At 35.9% G+C, this 21557-nt stretch overlaps 1 protein-coding gene across 1 annotated transcript in view; it reads right to left on the bottom strand.

The window, feature by feature from the left end:
• ZNF804B (zinc finger protein 804B) overlaps window positions 1-21557 on the bottom strand; it is a 516223-nt gene that overhangs the window by 277044 nt on the left and 217622 nt on the right. The window lies entirely within an intron of this gene.

Below are 21557 nucleotides of genomic sequence, written 5' to 3'. Positions count from 1 at the left end.
AGAGTTCATAACTATCTAAAAAACAAAAACAAAATCTGTTATGTGTACTACAAAGCCTCTGAGTACCCTGTCACTCAGTGCTTTGCACACAGGCAGGGGGAATCCCCATAAAGCCAATAATGCTTCCAACTTAAAAAGTAAATAATTTTACATTTACATTGAGCCCTATAATATCTGACACTAGGAGAAAGGCCTAGTTTTAGAAATGCCTAGTTTTTGTGATTAGAAAGAAAACAGTGCTGTCTTGGAATGGAGTCAGGTTAGTAAGAAGAGATGAAGCCAAGAATAATGTTAAGAAAGGCCTGAACACCAGTCAGAAGGGCATTCCCATAATCCAGATGTGAGTGGCAAAGACCTTTTAAATAATGATGGTGTTTGTGTCAATACGCTAGAAGGGGAAGCTTTTAGAAATCTCATAATAAAAATAGCAAGTAACTAATGATTACAGTGAAAGTCTAGAAAAAAATTTTAAGAAATACAAATATTATAGCCTGGGAAATGAGGAAAATGGTGGCCCTGTTGAGAGACATTTTTTAAGTCAGAAGACTCTTGCCTCAAGCTTCCTTTTTGGTATTCCATACCTAAGTATCTAAAAGAAGGAAACACTATAAAATTATGAAACACTTTTTTTTAATAGAAATGACTTATAATTTAGGTTCCACATTTTATAAGATCAAATAATAGAACCACTAAAAATATTCACTACTGCATAAAGAAGCAAAAATTGATTGAACAATAGTAGTAGTCATGGTTACCTACATGCCATCACTACACTATGATTATACAATTCATTTCTATGAATAACACAATTATAGTCTAACATAATACAAAATAATCTTGCAACGAAAGTACAAAAAAAAAACCCCACAGAAACTATTTAAATCAACGAGGCCCACAGCTTCTCAGTATAAACTTGCATTCCCTGTGTGAGTAATCCAACCATTCTATATGCATCCCCTTAATTTTATGATCACACTTCATATAAATAATGACCAAATTATTCATGACAGCCCAAGGTATAAAAAGTGGGGTTTTTTTGAAAAAATATAACCAAATTCAGAAGAGAAGCAAGAAACTCACCCTTTCCTAACTAGGTCAGCATTATAACATCAGCTATTATAATTAATGATGGTTATGTGTTATTTATAGATCATGTAATTTTTGTTGATTTGCTTTCCCTAATATATTTTCACATCTTTAAACATACATTACCAATGACTAGTCCACCAATCCTTGCCTATCATGAAAATAAATTTTCATTTGTTTTAATGTCCTTTATTTTAGATTATTCAGTATTACATTTTTATATCATATTGTAAAATTCCTCTCATCTTGTTAGTTACTTGATAGGCTGAACATACAAATTTATGCACAATGGCAATAGAAAATGCTGCTTCTGAGACTGTGGTATTCACAGGTAGTCAGAGTGGACTCAATTACATGTTTAAACATAATTGATATAATTGAATTACACCATAAAGAGATGGGTTTTCATCTACATGATTGATATAGTGGTTATGAAAACAGAACACTATTTATAAGTTGAATAATTGCATTAAATTTGTGAAGCAGAGGTAGCTTAATACAAGAGGCAGCATGAGGTACTCAATAGAGCACTGGGCTTTGTATTTGAAAATCTAGATTCTTTTCTGAGTCTGACATCCATTTGACTTCCGGTAAGTGACTTAACTTATTTGAGCCTCGTTTCTTCATCAGTAAATTGAGGAGTTGATGCTAAATGACTCCTTCTGCTACTAAAACATTATGACTGAAAGTAATTCTGTATACTAGCTACATAGCTCTTCAGTTACTAGAAATCTCATGTAGTGGTTTTGTGTATATCTTCTCTCTACCAATTTGTCTCAGCTCTTACATGCATTGGGAAAATTTCAGATCACAAATTGTCTCACTGAGTATTGTGAACCTAAAAAAATACAGCATATACTCTTCCAAAATATATGGACAATGTCCAGCAAAACGACTAAAGGTATTGTTTGGGATTTCCAAAATCAAACATCTGGACTCAATCTGCAATGACTTAATCCCATATTCATCCATAGTTCTTTCTCCTTTGGAGAACTATGTTACATGGCTGCTTCTTAAAGAAGCTAATGAACTTCTGAATAAATCATGTATGTCCTTTCTGTGCTTTTGTAGTCCAGGAAAACTTCAGCTGATATGAAAGCGTTAACCATTCATCTGCAAATGAAATTGAAATGCATTTAATGTATATCCCTTTCTATAAGCCTGGCCTCTGAAAACTGGTAAGTCTCTGAACAAAAAGTACCTGATAGCCAGGTGAAAGCAATTATGATTGATGACCTTGTGCAATAAGTACCTCCAATCACCACTGCAGACTGCTGCAGAGCTATACTGGATTCCCATTCAAGAATGGAGTTGACTTCTATTTCAGCATAGACTCAAGCTGTGCCTATCAGCTTATTTTTTTCTTAAAAATTTTTTAATGTTTATTTTTGAGAGGGGGGGAGGGGCAGAGAGAGAGAGAGAGAGAGAGAGAGAGAGAGAGAGGGAGACACAAAATCAGAAGGAGGCTCCAGTCTCTGAGCTGGCAGTACAGAGCCTGACACAGGGCTCAAACTCACAAAGTATGAAATCATGACCTGAGCTGAAGTTGGACGTTTAACTGACTGAGCCATCCGGGCGGCCCAATCAGCTGATTTTTAACCTCTACCTTCTTCTTTCAACTCTACCTTTCTTTATTATATTGTTCCCAGTAACACATTAGGCTCAATTTCCATTCCCTGCCCCCTTCAGTCAAATGTTTACTGTCCATAGAGCTATCTTGAAGACATCTTTTAACATAAGACAAGAAGGCTAAACTGAGTTGGGTCCCTAAATACCAAAGAAGGGTTATTAGGTCTCCAAAAGGCAGTGTCCATAAGGGGTTAAGAACATGGTACTTGGAATTAAATAACCATGGATTCCAGCCCCTTCCCTGGGCGTAACAAAAAGGAACTCCTTCTTTTGTATTATCACTTTCCTCATCTACAAAGTGTTACCACAAAAGTTGTACTTACTCTATCAGTTTACGTTATAACCAAATGAGATAATTCACAATACATGTAAAGTGCTTAACACAGGACCTGAACATGGTAACTTCTCAATATTAAGTAAAGTGGGAGACATGCAAACACGTTACTGAGGAAAACATATCAGTTATAAAATATTAGATTTTGTATATGAATTTCTGAAGCAACATATGTAAACTTGTTCACTGGGAAGCTCATTAAATCTTTCTATGTTTACTTTATAGCTCAACTAAAGTAAGCACCAAACTCACACGTCATGACCCTATCCATACATTACACTCAAAAATCTTGTATAGGATAGTGGCTTAAAAGTGCTTTCAATTTAAATATATTATTGAATTTGTACATTTTCAAATGCTGGTTCAAATTCACATAATTTGACTGTTGTGCCCACTGACATAGCAACTTCTTTATCTATAGATCAACAGTACTTTTGGGTAAAAAGCTTTCATCTTCTCTTTGTCTGCAAGTGAAATTGCTTATTTCTAAACTGTCACTTGTTCATGGCGGTTTATATATGATCTCCTGGCATTTTGTGGTACATCCTGCTCATATTTCCTAAAATTAGCTGGCAAATGGAATTCCTAAGAGTAGCAATGTGCTTTCTGGGTCATCATATGTGATGTACCATTATGTAAAGACATTTGTGAGAACCTACAGAATCCAAGGGAAGAGAAGCGATTTGCCCAAGGCCACATTGGACTGTGTTGGAATTGAGATCATCTGGGTCCTGGACCGGCCAACCTTCCCGTCACATCAGCATCTTGCTACTTCCCTCACGCTTAGTGAAGAGGGAAGAATGATGCATCCTCACAGAGTATGAAGTAGTAATAATGCTTTCTTCCCATTTCATTTCAATGATCCTACATAAAGCAGAGAAGTAGGCAATCATCTCCTCTCTTTTCTACCTGGCTGTCTCTAGAATGTATGAGGTTCGGTTAGTAGGACATTCTTTCTCTATTTCCCATCCCTTCCCGGGACCGTTATAGAGCTAGATGTTAGCAAATAACTCAATTCACAGAGAAGATTTTCAGAGGACCAGAAGAGAACAGAACTGGCCATAGAGTCCTGAATAGTGCTCCAGGAGCAAGTATCTATGGAATCTTTCTTTCCACTCACTTGCTTTCCACTTAACCCCGTTACTGTGTTAGCAATAAAAGATCGCTCCCTCTGTAGGATTTAATAGCTAAAAATTAGGAAAGGTCTTTTAGAAGATATATTGTGTAGCTTTCTTCAATTTATACTGCGTACATTATAGCTATTTTAGACTCTCAGTAAATATTTGTCAAATGAATGAGCAAATGCGTTTGCACTGTTAGCATTATAGAGCTAATAGCCTGCCTGCACTGAATAGAAGCTTGTAGTTCCCTGTATGGTGACACCACATTTCCACTGAAGTTTTCTTTATCCAGACTTTATCTTTTGTTATGATATATGGGACTAATAGAACACCAAGTGATATACTCAGTTGATGTTCCAAGTAGTAGAAAAATAGGACTATGACTAAAGATAAGAAAATTTGATTTGACCACTATTGACATAAAAAGAATTTGAAAAATCAATGAATTTCATAATTACAAATGACAGTGTTGCCTAAAGGTAAAGTGTTAACAATGCATCTTTCTTCAAGTCAGTCCCTGATAATCATAGTATATAAAACTATATTTTAAGACAAGTGTATTTTATTTTCAGTTTATTTATTTTGAGAGGGAAGAAGAGAGAGAAGGAGAGAAAGAATCTTAAGCAGGCTGTATGCTGTCAGTACAGAACCTGATGCGGGGCTGGATCTCACAAATCATGAGATCACGACCTGAGCCAAGATTGTGAGTCAGATGCTTAACCAAATGAGCCACCCAGGTGCCCCAAGACAGGTATATTTTAAATCCAAAAGAACACTACCCAGAAACCTCACCTGTTTTTTTCTATTCATGTCACATATATGAAAATATATTGGGATAGAAGCAGTGAAAGGATATGTAGTAACAATTGTTGTAGATCCTGATGCCCTTAGGATCCTTTTGGGACAACCGGACTGTGTTAAATTGCCAATGTTATGCCAAGAGTCTTCTACAATCTAGGATTCTTTCTTAGCAAATAACTTATTTCTTCTCGCTCTTACTGGAGGAAAAGATGAGAATACTGAATATAAAGGGGATTTCTCATTTATGCATTGAGAAAAAAAGATATTTTAATGTTACGTATCACTGGGAGATGAAACAAAGAATCTAGCTGTTAACAAATTTTCAAAGGGACTGCATTAAGTAGAATATTAATTATGTTCTTAAAGAAAATATCTGGAAATAAATGTTTTATTTAGTAAGTGACTGTCAGAATATATACAACCAAACTTCCTTTCTGCTTATCCCTTTGTAATTTTTTAATTGGATGTTAAAAATTAAATAAGTGTTTTATGAAAAGGAAAAACATTTTGAAACACTGATTCATTCATTCCATGTTCTCTGTAAAATGCTATTTTTAATTTCACACAGCTATTCATTTTTTACTTATGAAAAATATCAACTATCTGAGGCATAAGGCAATAAAAATGCTTTGATTACAATTAATTGTTGTGTGCAATGAATGAGAAATAGAATTCCTTATTAGAAAAAAAATAATCAAAGCAGTAGATAATAAAAAACAGGTTATGAAAAGTTCTTTAAACGTGAATTGCTCTTTTCCGTGTTTTTCTCTTTTAATAGTCCAGATTATAAATCCAATTGAAAAAAATCAACCAAAAGTGATATATAAGTGAATTATATTATTTTCCCCAAGTTTTAACATTCTCATCAAATATTCTAGTCTTTAGGCTAAAATAGGGATAGCAACTTTACATACTACTGGTTTGGGACATTTTAGTACTGATATAAAATATGCATTATGTTATAAGAACTTTAGTTAAATTGTGTTGTGTTTAAATTTCATCAGTAGGGAATTGTCCAGTATGATTCTTTAAAAATAAATTGATAGTCTCTCAAACATAAGCTATTTGCTTTCTTGTAAAACTAATTGAAGTCCTATGGTTTTTCCCTCTCACAGTATTCAAATAATGTTTACAAGTTCTCTAAGGTAGGTTGAGAAACTCAGAACAGAAGAGAGAATAAAGTATATTGACAGTTAAATATTAATAACAAATGATTGCTTCAGACAAAAACATCCCCCAGTTTTCCATATGTTTTCCTTAATGGTTAAACATATTTAACTAAATCTTGGTAATCTGACTATAAAAGCCCTTTTACTCTTACTGAGAACTATTCACAGCGAGCAGAGTTAATGCAGGCTCATCAAGGAAGCCACAGCACTCTCTACATTAGGACTCTGCTCTGCGCCCCTGCTTTTAGCCCAATTATCCCAGGTTGTGCGATGACGAAGGACACTGCTCCCAATCTCTGATTCTCTTGATTTTTTATGTCTCTGTGACATTACCATCAATTTATCCAGGGGTTCTCAAAATTAACCAATTGTAAGGGTCATTCTGGAGCTTCTTAAAATCAGATTCTAGGATCCTTCCACAGGGGGCTATGATTTGCTTTGTACAGGGTGGGTCTCCTAAATCTACATTGTAACAAATTGGTAAGGTATTTCTTATGATCAGGCAAATTTGGAAATAATATCCGCTCCTCTGCTCTTCTTATCTCCTGAGGATGAAGTCTCTCACCCCTTTGTCATTCAAGTCCATTGCACATTCTTTCCTATGCACATCCGCATGTAATCTTTCTTCCATCTTTCTTCCCATTTCTGCATCCTTGGGTCTGCACCTATATGCTTTCCTTTTGTAGGGCAAATCTCACTTCCCCATTTTCTTCCAAAGCCTCCAGGATTAGAGTATCTTCCCCCAAAGCTATGGCATTTAGGGACAGGGAATGAGTAGAGGACCAGCAAAGGTTATATGGACAAGGAGCATACTAGAAACAATAGATGCTCAAAGCAGGAAGACTGGAGGAAAAAGACAGGGAACAGAGCAAGGACCTGAGCAAGAAGAACGCAAGTTTACAAAACAGGGTGGGAACCTAAGGCTGTGGCCAGTGACATTACATGGAGGACATAGTGCACTGTGTGCCAGGTTAGGATGATAAAGGGCAGACAGTCTGTTTGAGGAGGGATAGGCCAACAGGGCACTAAGACAGGTACACAAACAACTGTCATTCAAGACACAATATAAGGAAATGGTTTTTAAAAAGTCTTTTGGTACTAGCATCCTGAAGAGGGAGAGGTCACAAATATTTTAAAGGGTTGGGATCATCTTAATGGCAAAATTAATGGCAAAAAAAGTTCTGAAAGATGGGTCAAACTGTGAAAGGCGCAAGAGGAGAGCAAATTCTTTCATCAGAGACAATTAATTAATGGCTGAATGAATTAATCAGTGAACAAAGGAAATGAGTTAAGGCAAAAATTGGTAACCCAGGGTGCTGGGTGACTCAGGAGGTTAAGAATCCGTCTCTTGGTTTTGGCTTAGAGCATGATCTCATGGTTCGTGAGTTCAAGCGCCGGGTCGGGATCTGTGGTGACTGGGCTCCCAGCTGACTGTGCAGATCCTGCTTGGGATTCTCTGTCTTTCTCTGCCTCTCCCCCATTTGTGCGAGCACGCACACGCACACACACACACACACACACACTCTATCTATTAAAATAAATTAAAAAATAAACTTTAAAAACAAGTTAGTAACACAAATACCATTTCTAGATAGGTGATATTTTTCAGGTTTCCAGATGGCTGCTCCTACACATAAAATGACGCTCTGCAAGGCAATACAGATGTTTATGACACACAGATATTTTACACAAAATATCTAGGGATATATGTCCCATGTAATGATTAGAATTAGAACTTTAGTTCCTATCTAAAAATAGGAACAACTTCCAACAACCTCTTTATTAGGATTGTGTTGCTCTATTATTAAAAAAAAAAAGATTATGTAGTAGTTTAAATAAAACTCTTTGCCTTTTAAAGAAATAGTACACTACAAAATAAGGCGACCACTTTAAATAAATGATAGTAAAAAACAAGCATGTTAATTTAATGTTTGATTTGATGATCCTTAAGGTAGGTTTCAAATCTAGTTGTAGTTCTCGGTGAAACAATCGCTTTGTTAACAGTTTGGGATAGTAGCCCCCAGCTCACACTTTAAGCACTCCACGTGTGTTAGTAAAACACATTGTTTTTAAAAGTTACACAAGTACAGCATAGGAAATACAGTCAGTGGTATGGAAATAGTATTATACAATGGCAGATGGTCACAACGCTTGTGGTGAGCATCACATAACATATAGAGTTGTTGAATCGCAATGCTGCACATCTAAAACTAGTGTCACAAGTGTGTCAACTCAACGTCAATGTTTTTAAAAAAGATTAAAAACAGTTATGCAGAACAGGGTTTTGGGGGGCTTCTTAACCTTCTTACTTTAGTTCTACTTAGTTAATATACAGTGCTATGTTAGTTTCAAGTGTACAATTTAGTGATTCAACACTTCCATACATCAGCCAGTATTTATCACACCAGGTGCACTCATTCATCGCAATCACCTATTTCACCCATCCCCTCACCCCCCTCCCCTCTGGTAACCATCAGCTTGTTCTCTATAGTTAAGAGCCTGTTTCCTGATTTGTCCACTGCTCCATTGTTATGGTTCTTAAATTCCACCTATGAGTGAAATCATATGGTGTTTATCTTTCTCTGAATGACTTATTTCATTTAGCATAATACTCTAGCTCCATCCATGTTATTGCAAATGGCAAAGATCTCATTCTTTTTTATGGCTGAATAATATTCCTTATGCAGACCATTTTTCAGAAAGAATTGTATTCAATGTGCTATAGCATATATAGTTTACACACACACACACACACACACACACACACACACACCTTTTACCAGGCGCATCTGTTGAATCAGAGGAAGGAAACGACAGATGTAGGTGTCTTCCAACCTAAATATGGTGGTGAGGGCCTCAGTTCTGGCTCAGTCTTAATCCTGTCTGTACTTTGTATCTCACTATGTCAAGATTTTCAAATTCCTTTTGAGGCCATTTACATGTTTGCTACTTAATGGAGTACTGATTTTTTTCTTGGTCATTCTATGTTGTGGATGTTTAAAATCCTTTTAATAAGAAAACAGCCACATTATAGCTTTAAAGTAAATAAAATGTGATAACCAGACCCTTTACATAGGGCACAGACTTCAAATGCTGTCTAATGTAAATTGTTATATTTCAACAGTATTATTTCAGAACCTCCCATTCAGAGTGATCATCCATAAAAACCACATACTGGTTCAGGTAGGCATGGTAAATGTAATGTTAACAGATAACTTAAAAAACACCTGAGGGGAATAGATAACTGTAGGTTCACTAAAATGTGTCAGAAGGATACTCAAAGAACATTAAATATGAGGAGGAATTACAATCAAGAGCCAGTAAACAAGAATAAAAGAAGAGAACACTTTGGATGTAAACACTAGCAATGGAGTGACCTGGCAGAAATTCAAGCAATAGTTTTCCCAAAGGACGAAAGCTTTAACCTTACATAATGCAAGTTCCTTTAGACAGAAACATATAATATAAGGTCACTATTTTATGTAAAAATAGTGGATGGAGTTAGAAGATATTTTCTCTGAAAATGCACATAATTTCTGGTCAGAGAAATTTTTCTCCTATTATTAAGATCAGGTTAGAATGGTGCATTTGTAGAAATTAATGAACCAATGCTGATACATATTATCTACTACAGTCCACAGCTGATTAAGATTTTCTTAGTTTTTACTTCATGCCTGTTTCTATTTCAGAATTTCATTAGGATACCACATGACATCTAGCCATCATATTTTTTAGATGCTCTAAGCTGTAATGGTTTCTCAGACTGCCCTTGTTTTGGGTGACCCTGACAGTTTCGAATAGTGGTCAGAGATTTTGCAGAATATCTCTCAACTGGCAATCATCTGATGTTTTTCCCATGATTGGACTAGGGTTATGGGTTTGGGGAAGAAGAACACAGGTAAATAGCCATCTTAATCAGGCCATGACAAAGGTTCACTGCTAATGTTAAACTTTCTCACATGGCTGAAGTGGTGTTTGTCAGCATTCTCTACTGTAAAGTTACTCTGTTTTTCCTCCTTTCCATATTATACTCTTTGGAAGGAAGTCACCAAGCATAGCCCAGACTTGAGGAGTGGGCAGATATATTCCCCTTCAAATGGGCTGAATATCTGCATGAATCAATTGGGATTCTACTGCACAACAAACTTGTCTATTCTCTCACTTATTTCTTTATTCAATCAGTTATTTATATCATTATGGAGTCATGGATATTTATTGTACACTTTGAGTTAGAATCCAATACTACCTGATCTATTTTGTTTCTCAAATTATTCTAGTTTTGAACATTGGAAGCTATTTCTGTTGACTTCTGTCTCTGACATACATCCATCAATGTGGTATTTTTGAGCACTTCCTCACTTTCTGGCCTAACAAGATGCCCCAGGGTAATCTCGTACATTCCCTGCCCAACCCTAGAATTAGGCAATCAAGCATTTCTCTAACGAGTCTTGGTTTCTCTTATTGGAGAATGATACTAGAAATCAAGGTATGAGTGCTAAGTGTGCTCATTGCTCCTGGGGCACCACTGCTTTCCAGTCCATCTCAGGTAACAAAACAAGAGAATGTGTGTGTGTGTGTGTGTGTGTGTGTGTGTGTGTATGTGCTAGCCTGTATATGTGCATACACACATGTATGCATAAACGTACTTCTCTCCTTGCTCATCTGTAGTCTCCCACCCCAACAGAAAGAAATCAGGATCCACCATTTGCCATCCATTATTTACTTAATTACCAAGTCTCCAATGATTAATTTTAAGGTTAGAGCCAGATCCTATTGTTTCTCAAATCTGTATTGTGTTTAAACATCATATAACACATAATTTAAGGATTTAAATAGAGATACACCCCCTTCATTTTCTCATGTCCATATCACCAGCAACACATGGTTTAAAAACCAAGCAAGTCAAGGGGTACCTGGGTGGCTCAATCAGTTAAGCATCTGATTCTTGATTTTGGCTCAGTCCATGATTTCATGGTTCATGAGATTGAGCCTCATGTGGGGCCCCATGCTGACAGCACACAGCAGCTTGGGATTCTCTCTCTCCCTCTCTCTACTTCTCTCCCGCCCCCTGCCACCTCTCTTTCTCTCAAATATAAATAAATAAATAACTTTTAAAAAAGCAAGTCTTGCTCTGGGGTTTGCTCTTGTCCTCAGTTAGTTATATAACCAGTGGGACCAAGATTACATATAGGTTGTGCTCTAAGTGTTTGCTTTCCAGTCATTTAGAAGTTGTGGCTTTTCTTTTAATTGAAACAACTTTATACAACAGTAAGATTTCTAGGCTAGCCCACAAAGGCCTATTTAGCCCAGAATACAGTTGTAAGAGTATATATTTGCAAATTAAAATAATAGGAAATATAAAGGGAAAACATTAAAACAAATAAGAAGTAGTCTTGTATTAATCTTAGATATAGATATTTAGGCAAAGCAGAGAGAGGTTGGGAGTAGCAAGTCCATTACATGCAGAGAAAACATCTGTGAAAGAGAGAACCAGCCTGGTGACTTCTGAGATTGCTGGAACACACAGGGTGTGATGTAGAGTGGATTTTAATGAGCCTGGACAGGCAGGCAGTGATTTCATTATTGTAGGCTTTATATGCCATGCTAAGAAGATTGGATTTCAATTTAGAAGAACGAGGAGCTCACGAAGAATTGTATGCAAAGGTATGGCAGGGTCTGAGTTGTGTCTTAAAAACATTACCCGGATGACAATCTTTTTTTTTATCAAATGTTTACTTGTTTATTCTGAGAGAGAGAGAGAGTAGGGGAGGGGCAGAGAGAGAGGGAGAGAGAGAATCCCAAGCAGACTTTGCACTGAGCTGAAATCAAGAGTCAGACACCAACTGAGCCACCCAGCCACCCCTACCCTGATGACAGTCTTAAGGATGAATAGGAAAGGGGTAACAATGGAGACAGGATAAATTAGGAAAATATTGAAATGATGAAAAAAATAGATGAAGGCCTGATATAAGTTGATAATCCAACAATCTTGAGGAAGAGTGGCGAGGCATGAGAGATGATAGACACTTTGTTAATAACTAGTTGCTGTCACTGCAGTGAAGGAGGAACGAACCTCTATGATTTCTCTTTTACTGGTTTGAGAGATGAAGAGGTTAACGTGGGCATCTGTTGGTGCATTAATCAAGAAAGAATATGGTAGAAGTTTGGATAAAAACATAACAAGTACTTTAAAAACCTGATTTCCACCAAAAGTAATCTTAAGCATTCAAGTATTTTTATACTAATTAATAGCAGCAGTGATTTCCTAGGATATCTGGCAGAAAATGGCAAACAGAGAAGAGTACAAAGGTGTTATGGAGAATTCATATGTATTTAGAAGGAAAAATTATCAAAGATTTACTTTCATAACTCTAAGCAGTGCCAAACAGAAGAAGTGAAGTGAAGATAGCACACACTGGATGTCCCTGAAAGGGAAGGAAAAGGTCAACAGACACCCAGTGAGTCACCAAACCAGGCTCCAGCCAGGAGTTGGCACCTTCAGTATAGCTGGAGCATACTGGAATTTGGGGACAGAATTGCCTAGGGGAAGAAATGTGCAGTGGGTTATTTCTTCATATAAAATCAAACTTGAGTCACATGCATTTTTTAGGAGAGTGGAATAACACCATGAATCATTTTAGTTGTCATTTCTACTCATAAGGGTTTCCTGGGGATCTTCTTGGGGTATAATTTAATAAAATTAAAATCTGCCTCACCAGTTAGATAGTATGTCTGTTATAGGTCTATAACTGCAATGTATTCCATTTGTGACTTAAATTTCATAATTACTTGTAATAATTTTTTAGACCAGAAGTCAATTTTCTCACCACTTAATCTCATCTCTGATCCATTTTCCTACTTGCAAATCAAAGACCTTCCATCTATGACACCTCCATCCTCCCTCTCTCATTCAATCTCTTACTGCTTACCACACCTGTGGGTATAGAGAGAAGAGAACCACGGCAATAGGAAAACAAATAATGTGCCAAGATCTCTGGAAATCTGAAGCTCTAGAATGACCAGTCATCACTTAGTACCTACTTTTTTGTTGGTAAACAAAATAAAGCAAATGACATTATCAACAACAAAATCAAACCATCAGATCTTTCTTCATGTGTATTAATTGATTCCAATTCAGAAGCTGATATATAGCCTGGAATTAATGTTCATATTTTGTTCCTTGTCTATGCAAAATAGATCCACAGGAAATTGATGAATAGGTGAAGTTTTTATACACTTCGCTTATGTTAACCTTATTACACTAATGAATGGGATAAAAATAAATGAATATGATTAAAACAAAGCAAAAAAAAACAATTTGAGAAACTGTGGTGGCATGGAAACCTGAGAGAACTTGTAGTGAGAAAAGTGATAATGCGCACGCACAAGACATGGTGAGACAAAATGTCAGACAGTGAGACTGACTAGTTATGTGGGTTGATATGCATTGTGCAAGACCTTGAACCACCAAACTAAGGAGTGTGGCTTGTGCCCAAGCTCTAAGTACTTGAGGTATAATTGTATAGATAACTTAGTCATTTCACAAGATCATTTTTTGGGGGGTAGGTAACTATGTGAGTAGTATGAAAAATGAGCTGATACTAAATGTGGAGAAAAGTATGTGAAAGAGAAGATTGAGAAAAGGAAACCAGGCAACCATAGCCAATGACCTATTTCTCTGAGGCTGGGACAACCTGGAGGACTGAGGAGATCAGACATTCCCAGTGGTGCTAGAAACTGGCAGGGCCCTGTCCTGTCAGGATTCAACACTGCTCACATGTGGGTGTTGAAACTTATAACAGACTAGTGGAATTAAATGTAGAGCAAAACATCATGTGTTTTGTAAAACTGTAACTCCCTGACAAGTGGTGCTATATGAATACTTAGAAGTACCGTGGACATACCTCAGTGGCCACCAGAGAAACAAAGGGTCAATCAGCTGGGGGATCAACTCTGAGATGTACAATTTTGCCTCCCTTGCTTCAGTCAATGTAACTCCTTTGCTACTGATTGTTTTTTAATTTTCATACAGGACCCCTGATTAAGAATTTGATTAAAGAAATATTTCTGTGGTTAAAAAAGCAAAATTAAAAACTAACAGTGTGCAAGACCCATATTTTCCAAAGCAGATTAAAAAAAATTCCTTTGTATAGAATTGTCTTCAATTTTCTAATTTTACCACAAAGATTTTTCCATGAACCATAACAGATCTACAGACAACCACTGAAATGATAACTTTAGGGTAAACAAAACATTTGGACCCCACTCCCCAATGTGATATTTACAGCATGGCCTGACAGTGAAGATCAAATGTTTGGAGTATGTTGCCTTCAATGTCAAGATGCTTTCAGGAGAATTTTCTGAAAATAGGCTTCTCAGGTGAAATCATGGTTTTGCCTGTATCCTAGCAAAATTTTGAGACAAATTAAGTAATGTCTATGTCACTGCAGTTGTCCTATCTCTAAAATGTGGGTCATAATAATATCCCCTACCTAGGGGGACAATGGGGATTGGATATTTGGAACAGTAACTTCAGGGAGAGGAGCTCTATTACTGTTAGCTATTATTATTGGCATTAAGGTAAGCCTTGGGTCTTATTAGGAAATTGAGCCAGCTTTTGGACTTTCTTTATCAGCATCTGCTCAGACTAGTATGCCATCTGGCAAGTTGTTATTTGCTTATTGCATGTCTCTCCCTGCTGTAATGTATGCTCCTTGAGAGTAGAGTTTCATCTATTTTGTTTGTTGCAGTATCTCCAGCTTTTAAAAGGGTGCCTGGAAAATAATAGGAACTCAGTAAACATTTGTTGAATGAGTGAATAAATTCTTATTCTACTGAACGAGTACTAATTCCAGTGTCCTTTCCATGTCTCACGTATTGATACTCCTGGAAATGGAAAATAAATTACAAAGTCTGGGAAAGTAGGGAGACAGGTTTTTAAAAGAGAAGACTGGGAAGTTGCCTAGATGAATGGAAATTTGGGGCCAAGATCTGGAGCGTTTTTGAAAAATGTGCTGGAATGCTCTCTTCCCCATCTCTTCAAGACACTTTGGTAAAAACTTAAATTATTTTACAAGATTTTGGAAATTCTGTGGCATAATATCTTTGGAGACATGTCCTTGCCAAGCTGATCATCAGATGACAGTGACATGGCTGCTATTTATTTATTTATTTATTTTGCTCCTGTTGTCCATGATTGGTTTACATTCAAAGTCTACTTCAAAATTTTCTGTATCATCAATAAAATAAATATTTAGGTACAGTAACTTTGGATGAGAAGACAGAAGGTCTGTAAGCTTTTAGACTATTTTCAATTTTCTAGCTTTTTTACAACTTGAGCAAAATTGCTACCCTAAGTTTTCCCTAAGAACTGGTCAATTTTTGGAATTCAGTATTTATAATCAAATTGGTTGTAAATGTCATGAGATAGTTTAAAAAAATTGCACTTGTATGTTTTGATGTGTCAAAAGTACATAAAATACATGCATAGCCATCATCTTGGCCCATTTAATGAACATGAAAGAACTGTTATGAAAATAGGGAAGAATTTTTTATAATAATACTGCCATTTCATTTTACATAAACACCCCATGTCATGTTATATTTCAAAATTTTCTAGAATTGAGTTCATTTGGCAGAAGGCAATTAAATCAAATAAATTAATTGGGAAGAGTTAGCATCTGATGAAAGAATTAAATCACTCAGATTTAAAGACATTAACTCAAGCATAGCAAAAATTAAGTGTGAAATAATATTATTTACGATGAATTTCATGTAAGATGAAGAATCAATGAGGTAAAACTGATTTTATAAAGAAACTGTAACAGCATACGAAAATGCTTGTTATAATATTAAGCAAATAAATCAGCCTATACATATATTATATAATCAAAACTATGAAAAATCTGCTTAGGAAAAAAGCCTACTATAAAAACATCTAATATTATATTGATAGTGAAAGCTTGTTAAAGAGAGCCTGATCACTTGTTTCTCTTCAAATGTTTGTCTCCGTTGCTCAGAATAAATACCAATTCATTTTAAAATAAGAATAAGATCAAGTAAATATGTTTTAAATGAATAAAACAGAGCCTCGATCTTATAATGCTTTTCCCAAAAGCCTCTATGAGACCCTATATTTCTATTTATACATTACAGACCTGTTCCAGCAGGCATGTGGATTTTCACTTGTTCAAAATGAGCAGATGCTCATTTCTGGTTGCTTTGTTAGCAATTTTTTGGGCAGCTGGATGGTAGCTTTGTACGAATATTTGGGAGATGACAGCAATTCCACCTTATCTTTAGTGCATGAAGGAACAACTCTTTTTGGATCACTGACTTTTTTCTTGTTCATTGAATTATGCAGGCCAACTAGCTAATACAAACGTTAATATTTCATTTTACTAGTTCTGAATTTAATAAGCTCTTCTTTTTCTTAACTTTTGTTGTTGTTACTTCAAATGTCAACCTAGCTTCATCCAATCTTTGCAAAATACTAATCTGATCTTTAAGGATTTGGTAAAGCTAACAATCTGGCTCAAAATTTCTGAACTTTGAAATTCTTAGGAGAGAAAGGTGATTCAAGTGATTTGTAGATTAATGAAAACAAAAATTTATATAAAGAAATTACTGTAACTTTTTCATACCCTCCTCTGAATTGTAATAAAAACATTTAGAAAAAATAAAAGCAATGTTTCTTATGTTTTGAAAGCATTGGAATGAAATACCCGATCTCATAGTGCAAAAAAAAAAAAAAAGTAAATAATACCAAAAACCTAAATGTTTTATAAACTAGTATGTTGTAATTAAATCAGGCATTTGTTATGTGACATTATTTTCCTTTAATAAATCACGTGGGGTCACCTAGATGGTTCAGTCGGGTGAGCCTCTCACTCTTGATTTTGGCTCAGGTCATGACCTCACAGTTGGTGAGATGGAGCCCTGCTTTGGGTTCTGCGCTGACAGCATAGAACATGCTTGTGATTCTCCCTCTCTTTCTCTCTCTCTTTCTTCCCTTTTCCCACTTGCACACATGCTCTCTCTCCCTCAAAATAAATAAATAAATAAATAAATAAATAAATAAATAAATAAATAAATGTTTAAGAACTACATCATGTGGCCTTTACAACAAAACCAACAATTAAATACAACAAGAAAATTATGTTTATTTTCACTCTAGAAGTTTAAAAAGTTCAAATGTTATTTTATGACTTGAATAATCTCTTCACAAATTTCTATGAACTCTGAGAAGTACTCTATGGCTATTATAAACAAAAGAGTTATACAAGTCCCAGTGATTAGTTTTCTGATTTCAAATAAGAAATTGTTTCAGGCAGAATTCTAAAAATGACCCACCAAGAATCTGTGCCCTAATTCCTAGGACTCCGAGTATGATGAGACAATCGCATTTGATTTGTTACATTACATAGCAAAAAGAATTTTGTAGATGTAATTAAAGTCACTCATCAATTGACTTTGAGTTAATGAAAAATAAGATTATCCAAATGGGCCTGACATAATTCCATGTGCCATTTCAAAAAAGAGATTCTCTCTACTGGTGGCAGAAGAGGGAGTCAGATAACTTATCCATTGCTTAGATAGATGGGACCAGGAAATAAAGATCTGAAAGCCGTTCCTGGCCAACAGGCAGCAAGAACACAGAGACTTAGGTCCTACAACCACAAGGAACTGAATTCTGCCAACAACTTAAATGAGCTTGGAAGCAGATTTTTTCCCAGAGCCTCTAGGTAAGAACCCAGCTGGGGCGACACCTTGTGAGACCCACGGCAGAGTATCCAACTGAGATCACCGTGAGTTCTCATCTACAAAACTGTAAGAGATAATTAGACGTCATTTTAAGTTACTAAACTTGTGTTGCTCTGTTAAGAGACCACAGGAAATTAATACAGAAATTTAGATTATTTAAGCCCAGAAAGGACCTTAAACAACCATGTAATTCTCTCCTCACTGAAGATGCAAGGAAAGACTGGCAGGATGGAGGTGACCTCTGACCAGGACAGTTAACAGAGCATTGCGAAGAGAAAAACAAAAAAAAAGTTAATATTTAACCACTGATATTAAAAATACTGTCTTAAAGCAATACAATGTACTTAAAACCAAATTTTTGGAAGAAGGAAAGGGATTGCGGATTTTCTAGGGTTCTTTAGCATCACTTAACACATCAATGGCCAGCTAGTGTATTAAATTTTTCGCCAGAATGTCCATTCCTAAAATTGGAATCAGAAAGAAGGAGGAGCTGATGTAGAGGAAATAAAAGAATAGCCAGGGCCTTATGACCCCGAGGATTGCCGGGAAGATGAAGCAGAAGAGCGAGATAAGGGTAAAGAAAGAGAAATGTCAAGATACTCATTTTTTTTTCTCATTTTCAAAACACTATCTCCAGGATTCTTTAAGTTTAGCTCTTTATTTCAAGCTATTAAATGATAGGCTGACATGGGTTGTGGCCAAATCATATGTGAATCTAGAGGTGTGAAATGTTGAAGCAAAAAGGCATGATATTTAGCACTCTTGACCTTTTTTTTTTCATTTTTGAGAGAGAGAGAGTACACATGTGTTCATGTGTGAGCAGGGGAGGGAGAGAGAGACAGAGAATCTTAAGCAGTCTCCTTGCTCACATAAAGCCTCACACAGGGTCAAGCTCAAGCTCATGAGATCATGACCTGAGCCAAAATCAAGAGTGGGTTGATTAACCAACTGAGCCACCCAAGTACCCTGTCCCATTCTTGATTTCCATCTGGCGGGATAGGATCCTAGATCTTCTAAGAGTCTGGCTAAAGAGGCTGGCTTAGACACCTACCAGATAGGCTGTGAGGGAGGAGCCAAGTACTCTAGCAGCAAGACTGTAGGATGGATTACCTATAAAAGGTCACGGAGTCATGTCCATGGGAGCATCCAGGTCATCTACTGAGCCTGCTCAAGAAAGTTCCAAAAAGAACTCTGACTTCAGTCCCAATGTTTGCATACTGCTCAAGGGGACCACATCCAAGAGGACTCCATTCACATGGTAAATCTGTGCATTCATTATGACAATTCTCTGACAGGTAAAAATCAAGTGTCTTAAGAAAGGGGTATCTTTTTCTAACACATATAAAGACATCATAATTTGTTTCCAAACAAAATTTGGAAAATACCACAGCACACCTTTTTGAAAAATACCCAAAGACCTAAAATAAAGTCACAATAATTATTTAATCAGATTTCATGCTTCCCATAATGTGCTAAAGAAGATCATACTTCTACAACAGATACTCTAATAAATATCAAGATTTTGTACATTGAAAATATTTATTATATATTTGTTAAATTAAAAGAATGTCATAAAACTGTACATAAAATACCATATTAATATCTTTTTAAATACTAGAAAGGTGGACAACCAAATAATACTAGTTTTAACTGACTGGAACCATTATAAATGATTTATAATCTTTTTATTTCTCCAACTTTGCTATTACTTTGCTATTACTATATAAGAATATTCCAACTTTGCTATTACTATATTCCAACTTTGCTATTACTATATAAGAAAAATTATAGATAGATAGATAGATAGATAGATGATAGATGGATTAGATAGATAGATAGATAGATAGGAAGAAATAATGACAAAATCTCTTGTACTATCATCATAAGAAGAAAAATTAGGGAGAGGGAAGAATGAGGAAGGATGTAAGTTCAAGTGACCAGTTTTAGGATTTCCAAGTGATTGCCTTGGTCTGGGCTCCATTCTGAAAATATCCATGATGCTAGTTCATTAAACTAGTTTGGGAGTTTTCCAAGGGTTCACATCAACTCTGCTTTGATTTCTTCCCTCTGATCTCACATTTTGTGGGTTTGAGCCCCACATCATGGTCTGTGCTGACTGTGTGGAGCCTGCTTGGGATTCTCTCTCTCTCCCTCTCTCTCTACCCTTCCCCCACTGATTCTCTCTGTCTCTCTGTCTCTCAATAAATAAACTTTTTTTAAAAAAGAGCAAATTTGTAGGTTATCTTTAGATATCACTAGACAAATGGTCACTGGAGACATCTGACTATAGTTATGTCCATATTCTAAATATATCAGTTTAGAGGACAGACTGCATTCTTTATTGCTCTTCTTGCATAGCCTTTTCATGTTCTTGAGTGGAGCGACAAGCACTACAGCTCAGATTAGTCCTTGAGAGGTTAATTTTGGGAGTGTTTTCAGTCTTCTGTGTCCCTAATGGAAGGATACCAATGCAAAGAGGCCAGGATAAGCCTGATGTTTACTCCTCATGTTCATGGGCAATTAAGGTTGAGGTTTACTCACTCTTGACATGGTCAAAGTAGAGTTGCCTTTGAAATGCAATGAATAGCTGCTCTGGAGATACATTAAGACCTAAGGAACTTATAACTGAATCAGAATCTCTGAGGACAGGACCTAGATATCAGCATTTTGTAAAAATTCTCTAGAATATTTTAAAGTATGCTTAAAGTTGGAAACCAATAATTTAATGGGAGGTGTACTCGTGTGCAGACAGAGAACAATATCAATTCTTGCTGTATGAACTGATGTAATCAGAAATTTCTTCTGTCTCTTCCTCAAGTTTCCTTTAGTCATATCCATATCAACGTTCCTTCTTCCTGTGGAGATAAACGTCTTTGTCTTGTGTCATTCCTATGTTCTGCAGTTGCAAAAATAACATTTGCAAGATTTCATCAACAATCAATTTCTAAAGCTCCACATCATTTTGTTGTTGTTTTTTCAAGAATACTGAAATAACTCCTTGTAATTGACTTAATTCCTCTTAAAAGATTAGCTGTGGACTTTCTACTCCCCTTGTCTGCTCTCTGCTACTTTTGTTATTCTAATAAAGCTTTGCAGTAGCTATTATTATAATTAAGTATTTATGCTGTATACACATCAGTGAATGCATAATGCTCTTTGCCTATTAAACAATGGGGTTTAAACTGTATGCTCCCATATCAAGTATCATTATATGCAAAAGAGAGCAGAATCTCTCTCTTGTTGACAAACAATTCAGACAATGACTCTGAACAACCAAATCTCCACATTTTCAAAGGAACAAACAAAGCTTTGATCTATCCCTGGTGATATTTTATTTTCATTCCACATCTCATTTGTTAGTCATTTGAATCCATTCTCTCAAGATACAGAGAGCTTTTCTCTTTTTCTTTTTTATGAATGATAAGGTTTTTAGTATGTTCTTACTTTTTAGCCTACAAATAAATTTTGTTTGATACACTAATAAAAAATGTGTTCTCATAATAAAACTTGAGTATGAAAAAGGAGATTAATGATTCTTTATAAAGTTACACTGTTGATTTTTATTATGTTCCTATCAGGGAGCATCCAGAAATGTTAGTTTTTTTAAGCAACACAGAGACATATGGACATAGTTGATTTCCTTCTTGTGCTTGG

The sequence above is a fragment of the Felis catus genome, chromosome A2, assembly GCF_018350175.1.
Source record: "Felis catus isolate Fca126 chromosome A2, F.catus_Fca126_mat1.0, whole genome shotgun sequence".
Classification (NCBI taxonomy): Eukaryota; Metazoa; Chordata; class Mammalia; order Carnivora; family Felidae; genus Felis; species Felis catus.
This window is presented reverse-complemented; position numbering and strand designations above follow the sequence as displayed.